General features: G+C 52.0%; 1 protein-coding gene across 7 annotated transcripts in view; it reads left to right on the forward strand.

The window, feature by feature from the left end:
* CXXC5 (CXXC finger protein 5) overlaps positions 1–14,498 on the forward strand; it is a 107,365-nt gene that overhangs the window by 26,223 nt on the left and 66,644 nt on the right. The window contains exon 1 of one of the 7 annotated variants that reach the window (XM_084636004.1): positions 2,970–2,990. The exons of the other annotated variants lie outside the window; for them this stretch is intronic. The gene's annotated coding sequence lies outside the window, so the exon portion shown is untranslated. Of the gene's footprint in view, positions 1–2,969; positions 2,991–14,498 lie in introns of those variants that run through there. 7 annotated transcript variants of the gene reach the window in all.

Below are 14,498 nucleotides of genomic sequence, written 5' to 3' on the forward strand. Positions count from 1 at the left end.
AAACTGAGGCACAGAGATACATGACTTGCCCGTGTCACACAGGGAGGCTGGGGTAGAGCTGGGCATTGAACTAGATCTCCTGGCTAGTCTTTTAAACACAGGAGCCTCCTGGCTCTCTGAATCAGGTGACATGGCACATGCCGGGGGGCAGGGGGTGTTCAGCCCCTAACAGCATAGGAAGAACCCATCCTTCACATGCCCACTGTCCCGAACTCTCTAGGCAGGAGATCTGTTCTATGCTAAGGGCTCTGGCTTTCCTTTTTCCTTCTGCTGCTCTGTCCTGCTGGGTCTGACCCCCACCCCCGCCTCCACACTGCCAGGTTTATCCTTCTCCCTTCCTTTCTGTCCGAGCCGCGTTGCCTTTCATTGATCTGTGGTCAATTGCAGAATCAACTTGTCTGCTCGCCTGGGCTCCTCTCTGGCCTCCCTAAACATGACTGCCTGCCCTGATTCTGTGTCCTCCACTAACATCACCCCCTCGCTGCACTGTACTTCCTCCAGGTCCTTAACAAAGCGAGCGCAAAAAAATGGTCCTGATGCTGATCGTTGCGATTCTCCAATACTCACCTCCCTCCTTCCCAAACTATTAGCGCTCACAAGGAAACTAGGTCTTTGATTTCCAGGCTAGCCCTTTATCCACTCAAGTAGCTCACCCTCTATACCGTACTTACTGACCTTGTAGATTAGTCTTTTGTGCGGAGCGCTATCAAAAAGCTTTTCTGATGTCCACGGCTTCCCTCATCAGTGCACTTTGTCGCAGCTTTGAAAACTTCATTCCGATTTGTTATATGCCCTCACCCTTTTATGAAACTGCTAATTAAATTATCACTCGTCTACGGTATTCTTCCTGGCGCTGATCAGGGGAAAGATTTGGGGGTTATTGCGTGCGTGCGTGGGGAATATTACGGAGACAGCAGCAGGAAAATGAGGCAGGAGACTGATTTGTTAAAGGGAAAGTGTAGCATGCAAAATGAGAGAGACACTGCTGTCTCATTCCTTGTTAGATACCTAGCAAGAACACTGTGCCAGTTGGGTAGCATGCCACAGGCAGGGGATTGCTGCCATGGGCAGGGTGCTGCCCTGGGGAGGGTACTAGGGATGACACCAGGTACGGTGGACCAGAGGGGTAAGGAAAGGGTTAAGGAAAGTGCGGTTAGTTCTTGGTAGAAAAGGGGGCATTTGGCCTCCAGTCTTGCTCCAGAGGGAGTGAGTGGCACTGCTCTCTTTGACTTATCAGGGGGCAAGATCAGGCCCTGAGAGATGTGTTCAACTCAGCAAGGGATCAGTACAGTCATATGCAGCGATGAGCTGCCAAACTCTGAAGAACCGGTTCCTTCACTCGCTCCGGGTCTTCGGCGGCACTGAGGGAAGTGCCGCCGAAGACCTGGAGCACCGCCGGGTGACTAAAAAGGGATTCTCAAGGTGAGCCTCCCCAGCTGGGATCTCAGGCGGGCCAGTCAGGACACTCCTGTGGGCCAGATATGGCCCGCGGGCCGGAGTTTGCCCAACCCTTTAACAACCAGTTCTAAACTGGTTTCTAAATTTAACTGCCGGTTCGCGTGAACTGGTGCAAACCAGCTCCAGCTCACCACTGGTTATATGCTTGTCACACTGATCCTGGCTCTAAAACCAACGGATGCAGGGCCACTGCTGCTGTCAGTTACTGTGGTGTCCATTGGCCGAACACCGTTGGCTTGAGCGCTACCCCTCCGGATTCACACCGCCAGAGTTGAGATCAGGATCAAGGCTCTCATCTCTACAACTTGGGCAGAGCAGTGTCATCGCAGGGATAAGGGTCCCACGCGGTTAGGGGGACAGCTGAATTACAGAGGTGTTGGGCCAGTCGCTGGGGCTCCATCAGAGCCACTGGCACAGCAGCGCCGGGCACCAGCTGAGGATCACCCTGGGTCCGTTCCCCGTACCAAGCAGCCTGAGTATGGAAGTGAGCAATGTTGCCTCCTAGTGGTTGGCCCACAGAGAGGATCTGGACCTGCTAGAAGTGTTTGCTAAGGGAGTTCTCCCTCAGCTCAAGCGGGCGAGGCCTATGTATTTGGCAGGTCTGGCTCCCCAGGGAGATTTGCTGCCCATTGAAGGCAGGTAAATTCCGGAGCATACTCAGGGGAAGTGTGGCCCTTCTTCTATGTGCCCCTTTAAGTCTCTGTCTCAACACTTGGTGCCTCCTATTGCTAATCATTGTGGGGATCCCCCTGCCCCATCCCTTGGTGCTCAGATATTGTGGGGTGAGAGGGCTAGTTGCTAACCAGCTAGATTTATCTGCTTGTTGCCCTGAACTTGCATCATTTGCGGGATCCACATGGAACCAAAGCCCTTCTCCAAAACCTCTTCCGCCCATCCTGGTGCTAATGGCCAGCTCTGCGCCACGCCCCAAGCACCGAGCTGGAGGTGGGCAGCAGGGGACCTGGAGTTTGTTGAGCAAACTGTTCCTGGCTCAGCTTCAGAGGCTATTTAAAGCAGGGGGGAAAAAAAGACTCCCGTCTGGCATGGGTTTTGAAAGGCTGGTGTGCCAGCTCCAGGCACCCGGGGCATTGGCTGTGCATCTGTGCCCGCCCATTTACCTTGGCCTCCGCTCCAGCAGTCAATAAAATAAAGTGCTCCCCTATCTGCACGGCTCCCTCCCCTCAGCCGGCCCGCTCCCTCCGCTCACCAGTGGCCGCAGCGGCAGCGTAGGGAACTCCACGCTCATTTCTCTGCTGTCACCCCCAAATGTGGTTGCTGGTTTCCTTGTTTCCCTCCCGTGTGGCAGGGTGGGGGGAGGCTGGGGGTGGGGGAGTGGTATCTGATTGCTTTCGGAGAGGGAGCAGTGCGCACTAGCTGCTAGGATTGCCGCCCGCTGCCACCATTTTGTTTGGCCGGGGGAGCGCTGCAGCAGTGAGGCGTGTGGTGTTAGCGCCTTAATGAATCAGGACAGCATGCAAATTCCTGCCTGCCATGGTGGCCAGCGGGTCTGTCCAAGCGCGCTGTCTCGCCCGGTGAGTCTGCTCGGATCCTCTCAGGGCTGCTGACAGAATGATTTAGTTTGCACAGTTAAAAAAGAGAGAGAGAAAAAAGTCATTGCAGCTCTGTGCAACAGGCCGGAGGGCTGGGAGGTGCACTGGGGAGAGCAGAATGCCAAGGGCTAGGCCAAGGCTTGCGGGGCATGGCTGCCTGTACAGACATCTCGAGGGGCAGTTTGATCTCCCAGCTGGGCTGGCCGGCATGGAGGGGATGGGCTAGTTCCCCCAGCTCATCCCCCTGTGGCATCAGGGAGCAGTGAGCTAGACTGATGGACCCCAAACCACCGCAAATCTCCACGCCACAGAGGAAGGTGAAAACCCCCGAGCTCACTGCCAGTCTGTGCTGGGGGAAAATTCCTACCTGACCCATATACAGCGCTCAGTTAGATCCAGAGCCTGGGAGCAAGAACCAAGCAGCTGAGAGAGAGACTGCTCAGAGCACTGGCCCACCCTGCCTAATGTCTCATCTTCAGCTCTGTTGCCTCAGAGGGAGGAGACCAAAAACCCACACCGTGGTGGGGGCGGGGGGAACATCCCTTCCTGACCCCTGCAGGTGGCTGGCTGACGCCCTGAAGCATGAGCTTTAGGAACATCAGACATAAACCAGACGCGAGCTCCAGGGCTGCCAAACGCCGTCTCCCACCCTCACCAGCAGCCCTGTCATACAGTCCCACTCATACATTTGTCCAGCTCTCTCTTAAAGACAGATTTGCAAATTTGACACCATCAGCTCAGGATTAAACAAAGACTGTGAATGGCTAGCCAACTACAAAAGCAGTTTCTCCTCCCTTGGTGTTCATACCTCTACTGCTAGAAGAGGGCCTCATCTTCCCTGATTGAACTAACCTCCTTATCCCTAGCCTGATTCTTGCTTGCATATTTATACCTGCCTCTGGAAATTTCCACTACATGCATCCGACGAAGTGGGTATTCACCCACGAAAGCTTATGCTCCAATACGTTTGTTAATCTATAAGGTGCCACAGGACTCTCTGCCGCTTTTACAGATCCAGACTAACATGGCTACCCCTCTGATAAAAGACAATTAAGTTGTTTGTTTGTCTCCATAATTCCAGAACCTCACCACTTGATGGTTAGAAACCTTCTTCTCATTTCCAGCCTGAATTTGTTCAGGGCCAGTTTATACCGATTTGTTCTTGTGCCACCGTTGTCCTTTAGCTTCCATAGCTCTTCTCCCTCCCTGGTTTTTACTCCCTCGTGCATTTTATAGAGCAATCAGGTCCTCTCAGCCTTCTTTTTGTGAGACTAAACCAGCCAAGCTCTTCCAGTCTTGTCTCGTAAGAGAGGGCCTCCATTCCCCCGATCATCCCAGTAGCTCTTCTCTGCACCTGCTCCTGTGTGAATTCACCTTGCCCAATCACGGGTGCCCAGCATTGCACACAGGATTCCAGATGAGGTCTCACCAGTGCCTTGTCCGATGGCATTAACACTTCTCTAGCCCCGTTGAGAGTGCCTTGCCCTGTGTGATAGGGAAGGAGTGTCATTTTACAGATGGGGAAACTGAGGCACAGAAAGTTGTTTGCCCAGGGGCATCACAGTGAGTCAGTGGCTGCACTGGGAATAGAGCTCCAGCGTACCAGTTCTAGACACTCCCTTCTCTGTGACATTCCTTTTAATGATGGGTGTTAGTGATGTGCACCAACTGCATGCCAGTGAGAGGACTGGAGGCCTGTCGTCTTCCAAGGATATCGCTATAGGAGAGAGACCAGTACATGCAAAGATCATAGGATGATGGGCAGGGGGAGGTGTATGCATAGATCCTAGGACGGGGGGCGTGGGGCGTGGAGAGGGGAAGTGTGTGAACCCTAGGGTTTGGGGGGGGGGAGTAAAAGAAGGGGAGTGCACAGATCCTAGAATAGGGGTGGGAGAGGTGTATACAAATGTTCCAGACCCCCAGACCCTCCCCCTGCCCTGGGCAGCTTGCCTCCGGGGGGCGGGTATATGGGCCGGGGGCTGCTCTTGAGCACCCCATCAGCGGCCTGGGCTCCCTGGGCTGCTCTTACCATGGCCTGGTTCTGGCTTCTGGCTTGTCCAGGGGTGGGGCCTTGGGGTAAACGGGGGGGGGGGCAGTGCCACAGAGGGGGCAGGGCTCCTGCATGTGTCCCACTTTTGCCTTTTGAAAAGGTGGTCACCCTAGTGACAGCTGCCTAAGGCGTGTGTGGGGCCCAATCCGGCGGTGTGCTTAGAGGCCACCTACTGGATCGGGCCCCTGAGATGAATTCACACCAAATATCTGGGGTGGGGGGAGGGAGGGCAGGCACGCCCTCCTGTTGTCCACCCCCATGGTAGGGTGCTCCCCGGGAAGTGGGAGACCTCTGGTTCGAGTCTCTCAGCAGATTCCACTGAAGGGAGAGAAGGGATTTGAACAGGGCTCTTCACCCTCTGTGGTGAGGGCTGTTGGGTGTTCTGAGGTGCGGCTCCTCCTGCCTATCCTGCTGACGCTGTTGTGCTCTGGATAAATGATTAAAGCATCATTGGAGCGGGGGGACTGATTGCCAAGGGGTTAGAACAAGGAGTGACAGGATGAAATAGAGCAAGGAAACACTTTGGCTGAATATCAGAGAACTTTTCTGAACACACAGGCCTCTTGGACTGAGGAATGATCTCCCAAAGAGAGCTACAGCAGGTGCAGTCCATGGCTGTTGCATTGGCGAATGCAGCCTAGGAAGCTGCCCTGCCTTGCCGTGGTGCATGGCGTGCGTTGGGACAGAGTGGCTGCAGGATCTAATAGGCCTTTGTATTTTTCCATGATCTAAGAAGAGCAGCAATAACGCAGCCTGGTGCTTATTTTCCCAAGTACCCTTTAAGAAGCAAATTATTTATTGTCCCCTTCCGTTAAACACTGGAAGCTCGTAAGCTAAAATTAATTGATGGGATTTGGGAAGGGAAATATGTGCTGTTCATTCTTCCTCCCTCAGTTCCACATCTCCAGATCCCCATGTGTTTCTCCAGGTCCCATCTTGTAGTGTTTAGATCTTTGTTCCTTTAAATCAGATCCTTTAATAAATACTTATTAACCATCTTGATGGGGAGAAATGGTTTCACCTTGAAAAGTAAGCCAGTGGCCCCGACACCTCTGCATCTTCACATTGGTTTGATGTGTTCTGGGATTATTTTTATTCCCTGGTTGAACTTTTCAGGGCTGATACTGCGGGGTGCGGAGCCGCTTCACCTCCCCCTACCACGCGTGGGAGTTCAGGGCTCAGTCTCTCTCCCAGCCCTAGGCAGGATGGGACCTTTTATTTGTGAAGGCGTTGGGGGATTAGGGAAAGGCTTAGTAAATATGACCTCAGGTAAAGATTAAGACAAAACAGCAAAGTTTTTCACGCTGATGCACTGTGAAGATTAAATCGGGATGAATTCGCTGTATTGTGAGGATTGGGGGGAGGAGAGGGACGGAGGGACAGAGGTAAGTGGGCTGAGGGTCAGGGACAGAGGTAAAGCAATGCATGAGATGGATTCTGTGCCAGCCAGCCCCTGTGTACCAGGCAATGGCTACATCTGTTCCTGGCCTCCCTGGGGGCCATGCCAGGGCTGCTGCGATGCCCCTGGGGAGGCGTGGAGCGCATCAGCGCCCATCTCAGTGCTCTGAGGCTGCCCTGAATTCAGAGAGAGAGAGCAGGAGGAGGTAACCAGGTTAGGCCTGAATCACAGTGGTCCATTCGGTGCCAAGCTGCTGCTTTCGGGGAGTTCTGATGCATGGCAGGGGGGAGCTGTCCGGGAGGGGTTCCAGCTGGCGCACTGGTGGGCTGTGGCCCCCGCCTTGCAAGGGAGGACAGGGTCAGTGCTCAGATGGGAGACCCAGGCACCGCGGGCGCTGTGGCGCTGATTCAATGGGTGGTGCAGTTCTTGCCGAGTCAGCACCGAGCCCCCTTCTGAGTCAACACCAAATCATCCCCCCAGCTAGTCACTCTGGCAGGGATGCTGCATTGCTGGGCGTGCCGTGTTTCTGACGGGACCTGCAGCTGAGACCCTGACTGCTTGTGCTCCTAAAAGACCCTCTGGCCTTTGTTCTAAGTGGAGAGGCATTAACTCTGTTTTCCGGGCCAGATTCCAAGTCAGAGCACCCCATGGTGCTTGTCTAAATTCCCCTTGCGGTTTCAGTTGGATTTGGGATCCTACACCTTTTTCCCTAATCTGTGGCTTAGTTTTGCTGTTAGCAGTTGAACAGCTGCCATGTTCCACCCCGGAGAGGACAGCATTTCTATTGTGGGTTGAGCTAAGTAATTCCTCAACATCCCTTCGTTATCACACCAGAGTGTGACTAATTAATTCAAATTTAAAATATCTCCCGAGCACCTCAAAGAATCTAGACCCTGAAAGACTCTATGGAGAGGCAAATTCTTCTTATTTATAATTTGTGTTAGCAGCTGGGAGCCCCAGTTACGGACCAGGACCCCAAGATCTAGGTGTTGTACAGACACAGAACTTCTTCGGCTCTGTGGTACTGGTCCAGTCCTGCTCTGATTGAAGCTAATGGAAAGTCTCCCATTGTCTTCAGCAGGAGCAGAGTTGAACTGTGAAATTTTTCACCTTTAAGGGACATCCTCCACATGAAATCTAGTCAGTGCCAGCATATGCTAGTCCTGCCCGGACTCCCCCTGCCAAGCCGTGTGATCCCATTTTCCTATTTCAAAAGAGGTTTTTTTCTCTCCCCTCTTGCTGTGAAAAAGACCCACACAAGCAACAAAGGAAGCTGGCTGATTGCACGACTGTACTGGGGGAAGAGTGCGGCCGGGGTGGGGAGGGGGAGCAAAGTGCTGTCAAGTGCACAAAGCAAACAGGCTGCGGATTTTTAAAATGGAAGCTGTTCAGCTGTCGTCTCTTCACCTGCACTAGCGTCGAAGTCTTAGTAATTGCGACTAGCCTAATCCTCCAAATAACTGACACTCCGCCGAAAGTCCAGGGCCTCAGCGGCTAATCTGAAAGGACATTTAACTCAACAGAGAATGCTGGAAAACACTTGGAGTAAATGTGAACGTTTGGGAACGCAGAAGCAAATCCAGCCTCTCTTTGAGCCCTTCTGCTGCCCTTGCAGGAGGATGGACTCCATCGTCTGTAATATACGGTCTTTTCCATTTTGAGCTCCTCTGATCCTCTATCCCGCAAACCTAGCCCACGATTCCCCATGGAGCAGAGATCTTTAAGGATTAGCTGGGGACCTGAAATTTCAGCTGCGTATTGAATATTCATCAGATAAAACCTCTTCTCTCCGGCTAGATCCCTGCCCCTGGGCTTACGCTGGTGCCCACCGTGTCTGCGTGTGTGTCTGCGATGCCGGTACGGCGATGTACATTGAAACAAAATGAGCAAGTTCTCCTCAGTGCATCACCAAGATGAAAACATCTTAGCTCCCGTTTATTATTGAGAGGTTGTAACCAGACAGTGGGAGCTGCTGGGAAAAGTGAGAAACTGACTGAGTCTAGGAGATAGATGCCTCTATGGAAAATTCGGCATCGCCCCAGCATCACCAGTGCAGCATTGTGAGGCAGAGGGGCCTGATCTTCCTCTCACGCCCACTGGATTCACTCCCTTGGCTTTCCAAGGTGTTCGGAGCTATCACAGTTGAGAAACACAGGGTGTTTTAACCTGGGGAAGCAGTAACATGGCATTACAATAGCCGTTAAAAGGGTTGCTGCACCAGTCCAGATGTTCTTTTCCTGATCCTACAATTCTTTAGGCCTGACTCCTCTCCTGTTCCGGTGTGGATCAAGAGTAACTCCCTCCATGGAGTCATGTGGTGTAAGGAGAATTCAGATCAGGCCTTTCTGTTTTTACACTGCAACGCGGTGTAAAAATCTGGCGGATTCATGCAGCTGTCTCAGAACTCATGGAAGGGTTACAGCCTGAGGACCAGACCCTCTGTTGGTGGAAATCGGTACAGCCCATTTACATCAGCTGGGGATCTGGGCTGCTGAGGTGCAGAAATCAGTGGGAAAGAGGAGATGAGAAGCGTGAGAAGGGGGTGATATTAAATACTGGTGTGTGCAGATGGTCAGAAGCTCCTGGGGATGTTGGCAGCGTGGAAGAAACGGGGTTTGGGCTGCAGTTTAGACCAGTGGTTTTCAAACTGTGGGTCGTGACCCAGTACTGGGTCACAGAATGTAAGGCACTGGGTCATAAAATCATAGAATATCAGGGTTGGAAGGGACCTCAGGAGATCATCTACTCCAACCCCCTGCTCAAAGCAGGATCTAATACCCAGCTCAATCATCCCAGCCAGGGCTTTGTCAAGCCTGACCTTAAAAACCTCTAAGGAAGGAGATTCTGCCACCTCCCTAGGTAACCCATTCCAGTGCTTCACCACCCTCCTAGTGAAAAAGTTTTTTGTAATATCCAACCTAAACCTCCCCCACTGTAACTGGAAACCATTACTCCTCGTTCTGTACTCTGCTACCACTGAGAACAGTCTAGATCCATCCTCTTTGGAACCCCCTTTTAGGTAGTTGAAAGCAGCTATCAAATCCCCCCTCATTCTTCTCTTCTGCATACTAAACAATCCCAGTTCCGTCAGCCTCTCCTCATAAATCATGTGTTCCAGCCCCCTAATAATTTTTGTTGCCCTCTGCTGGACTCTTTCCAATTTTTCCACATCCTTCTTGTAGTGTGGGGCCCAAAACTGGACACAGTACTCCAGATGAGGCCTCACCAATGCCAAATAGAGGGGAACGATCACATCCCTCGATCTGCTGGCAATGCTCCTACTTATACAGCCCAAAATGCCATTAGCCTTCTTGGCAACAAGGGCACACTGTGGATTCATATCCAGCTTCTTGTCCACCGTAACCCCTAGGTCCTTTTCTGCAGAACTGCTGCCTAGCCACTCAGTCCCTAGTCTGTAGCAGTGCATGGGATTCTTCCATCCTAAGTGCAGGACTCTGCACTTGTCCTTGTTGAACCTCATCAGATTTCTTTTGGCCCAAACCTCTAACCAGGCCATTAAAAGTCCTGTCGGCAGTGCTGCCCAGCTAAGGCAGGCTAGTCCCTACCTGTTCTGACACTGCCCTGTGCCCTGGAAGTGGCCAGCAGCAGGTCCAGCTCCTAGGCTGGGGCGGGACCACGGGGCTGTGCGTGCTGCCCCGGCTCCGAGCACTGGTTCTGCACTGGCCAATGGGAGCTGGGGGTGTGGCGGTGCCTGCGGGCGAGAGTCGCACGGAGCCGCTTGCATGCCTCTGCCTAGGAGCCAGACCTACTGCTAGCTGCTTCCAGGGCGCAGGTGCCAGGACAGGCAGGAAGCCTGCCTCTGTTCCCCTGCTGCGCCATTGACCGGAAGCTGCCCGAGGTAAGCCTGTGCCCCAATCCCTTGCCCCAGCCCTGAGCCCCTCCCCCCAAACCCAGAGCCCCTTCCTGCCCCCGAAACTCCTCATCCCCAGCCCCACCCCAGAGCCTTCACCCCCAGCCCAGAGCCCTGACCCCCTCCCACACCCCAACCCCCTACCCCAGCCTTGAGCTCCCTGTAATGATGCTGCCTCTGGCGGAACACAACTGAGAGTATTAATTCAGGACAAATTGCTTAGAACAGGGCAGTTACAGCCCAAAGCTGGAGTTTCTTTATTATTAAGGCAAACCAAACCAGCCAAACAGAGAGGACTTCGGTCTCACCCCACTGGCTAACCATAAGCCTTACAGGCAATTTCCTTAGACAGTCCAGTTTCCTAGGATCACCACCAGTGCCGCTTGTTATGGGGATGACTGGTTATGAAACCCAATACCCCAGTAAAAGAAAAAAAGTTCTCCCGATCCCAAAGGACCAAGCCCCAGACCCAGGTCAATATACAAGTCAGATCTTACCCACAAATCACGCTGTTGCCAGTCCTTTAGAATCTAAAGTGTAAAGGTTTATTCATCAAAAGAAAGAAATATAGATGAGAGCTAAAATTGGTTAAGTGGAATCAATTACATACAGTAATGGCAAAGTTCTTGGTTTAGGCTTATAGCAGTGATGGAATAAACTGGAGGTTCAAATCAAGTCTCTGGAGTACATCCACAGCTGGGATGGGTCATTCAATCCTTTGTTCAGAGCTTCAGTTTGTAGCAAAGTCCTTCCAGAGGTCAGAAGCAGGATTGAAGACCAAATGGAGGGGTTTCCAGGGCCTTTTATATCCTCTGCCCTGTGGAAGGACACCCCTTTGTTCTTACTATGGAAAACCACAGCAGCAAGATGGAGTTTGGAGTCACACGGGCAAGTCACATGTCCGTGCATGACTCAGTTCTTTACAGGCCAACGCCACTGTTTGCATATTAGTTTGAATGTTCCCAGAAAAGCTCAGATGTGGATTGGTGTCTCCCAAAGTTCATTGTTAGTTAAATGTTTCTTGATTGGGCACTTACTGAGAATAGTCCTTTCTCAAGAAGCTGACCAAATGCTTCACTGAGGCTACTTAGAATTAAAACACATGGAGATACAAGTACATAGCCAATATTCATAACTTCACACACAGAAACTGCTACATGGAACTGCTCCTGGTTCACACCAGCGAAAGTGAGAAGAGATGCAGAGAGGGGCGGGTGGTCAGCAGATCCTGAATGTTTGCACTCTAGAACTCCCCCCAACCCTCCCCCTGTCAGCACATGGCTAAGGAACACAGGGCAGCCCACCAGTTGCCCAGGCCTGAGCGCCATCCTAGGCAGCATGTATGTGGAAATCAATAGGAGATTTGAGACTGGATCCGATTGGGACTGGTCATCTCAGGGGCTGGTATGCACAGAATGGGAGCGAAGCACAGTGGCGTCTGCGCCTGTCCCTTTAGGGAGCTGCTGAGAACAGCGAGGAGGGCATTCCCGGATTCTCCCAGAATGGGGGACATCTGGAAAATAACTCTGGAGTGGTTTGGCCGTTCTGACTAAATCAAAGGCGTGGGGGCGGGGTCTGAGAGAGGAAGGACATGGAAGTGTGTGGAGGGGTCAGTCTACGCTCTGTGGAAAACTCTGGTGCCCGGTATTAGTAGTAGTGTCTGTACCCAAGCAGGGGAGGAGAAGCGTTTTCTGTGTCTGGAATAGGACGTTGCTCAGTCTTTTTGAAAAGAAAACTGAATTATTCATTGAGAAAAATAATGGCCAATGTAAGTCTGTGCCACCGCAAAGATGTGGCTGTGACAATAGAGGGGATCTCAGGATGGCTCGCTGGGGTAACCCTCCTCCCCCTTCTCTCATGTGCTTGTACTCCCTTGTGGTGTCTCCAGTGCAGGGCCAGAGCCTGCAACACTCTCTGCCCGCTGGCGCTAACGGGACCATGCTGAGCAGTAAGCACTGCACCCAGCATGAAGGGTCGGCAGTATTGGTCCCCTTGTTGGGGCGGAGACCTGCTTCTGTTTCTGAAGGGCTAGTGCTGCACTCCTATGAGAAAATAGACTCCTCTGCTAAGAGGGAACGTACCGTTACGTGGAAAAGTGGCTGCAGTTCATCTGCTTCTACGTGCCGCACCAGATCTGGGAAGGAGGCGAGACTAGAAGTGGTGCTGGGGGGATGAGGGCTGGAGGAGGTGCCCAAGCGTTAGATGGGGGAGGTGTGGGGTTTTCCTGGAAATAGGTGGAGAGGTCTGAGGAGCAGGATTCAAAGGATTCAGTGGGCTAGCGCCTTGCCCTGCCAGGCTGCTAGTTCTAGTCCAGCCCCCATCAGTGAAGAGCAAGAGACCTTGCCATCTGGGGAGTGGTACCTTCTCTGAGATGAGTGTGGGCACCTCACCAAAGCCACCATTGCAGGTGGCACTGGCGGGCTCCCCTTTTGGCCCTCTCAGTGTAGAAGCCAATAATTGAACAGACCAAGGAGATGGAGCTGGTCAGGGCAAGATGTGCCGAGGCTCACGGTGCTGCTGCACTTGCCCTGTGCAGGGATAGCGGTTGGCAGTCTGTTACCTTCAGCAGGCGTATGAAAAACTCTGCAGTGCATTGCCAGAGCTCCGTAATTCTGCATGGTGTTTGGGAGGCAGTTTTAAAAAGACACTGCCCCTGCTCCAAGGAGCTGCCAGGCTCCCACAGCCAGACCCAGAGCATCCTAGCGCTGCCCCAAAGGGAGTGGGAAGGGTGGAAGTAAATAGTAAAACAAGTCCGATTATAGTGCCAGAAAAGCACAGGCATGCAGAGTGGGCTGAGTGCAGGGGAAAAGCTACGGTATCCAGGGGAGAGAGCCATGGTGTGAGCCAGGATTTCGACAGCAGGAATGGAGATGGAGGGGCAGATCTGAGCAAGGATGCAGATGGAGAAGAGGCTGGATAGGGAAGGGGAGGCACAGAACCCCCAGGGCTGATGAGAGCTGGCGGAGATGTCAGTGGCAAGGGAGAAGGGATGGGTGGAGATGGTATGGGGAAAAGGTGGGGGCGGGTCCAGGCTGTGCTGTGTACTGTATATAGAGCTCAGGAGGGAGAGCTGGGGGCTTGGGTGGAGGAAGAAAAGGCAGGAGTGGAGAGGTAGGTCTAAGAGTCATCAGGATAGCAGTGGAACAAGGAACAAGGCCTGGTAGATAATGAAGAGGACAGGTCACTGATACAAAGGGATCGGGAGTGCTTGGTAAGCTGAGTGCAAGCAAACAATATGCCTTTCAATACGGCTGAATGTCAATATATACCTCTAGGAACAAAGATTGTGGGGCAGTGATTCTTAGACCTCAGTGGGTCAGGAGCAAAATTAGCAATCAACATTACCCAAACAAGCCAGTCGTATGACTTCATTGGTTCTTTTTAATGTTTTTATATATATTATTCTCACAGCAAAATGACTGACCATGTATTCCACAATTGGTTAATAACACAGTAAAGGCACCCTAATTGGTTAATAACTTAGATTGGTTAATAATTAAATCACAGTATTTTAATATCGCACTGCAAAGAGGCACTCTGAAAAAGATTTGGGCATGGGGGTGGATAATCAGATGAACATGAGCTTGCAGTGCGACACTGTGGCCAAAAGAGCTAATGCGATCCTGGGATGTGATCCTAATGCGATCCTGAGGATCTCCAGTGGGAGTAGCAAGGTTATTTTACCTCTGTAGTTGGCACTGGTGCAACAATTGCTGGAATCCTGTGTCCAGTTCTGGTGCCCACAATTCAAGTAGGATGTTGATAAATTGCAGAGGGTTCAGAGAAGAGCCACGAGAATGGTTAACAGTTTAGACAACATTCCTTATAGTGACAGACTCAAGGAACTCAATCTATTTAGTTTAACAAAGAGAAGGTGAAGGGTGACTTGCTCACAGTCTGTAAGTACCTACATGGGGAAGAAATATTTAATAATGGGCGCATCAGACTAACCGAGGAAGGTCGAACACAATCCAATGGCTGGGAGTTGAAGCTAGACACATTCAGACTGGAAATAAGGCGTACATTGTTAACAGGGAGGTAATTAACCATTGGTACAATTTACCAAGGGCCGTGGTGGATACTCCATCACTGACAATTTTTCAATCCATATTGGATGTATGTCTAACAGATCCACCCTAAGGATTATTGTGGGGCAGGTCTCTGGCCTGT

This window comes from Lepidochelys olivacea (assembly GCF_965140295.1).
Source record: "Lepidochelys olivacea isolate rLepOli2 genome assembly, chromosome: 8".
Taxonomy (NCBI): Eukaryota; Metazoa; Chordata; order Testudines; family Cheloniidae; genus Lepidochelys; species Lepidochelys olivacea.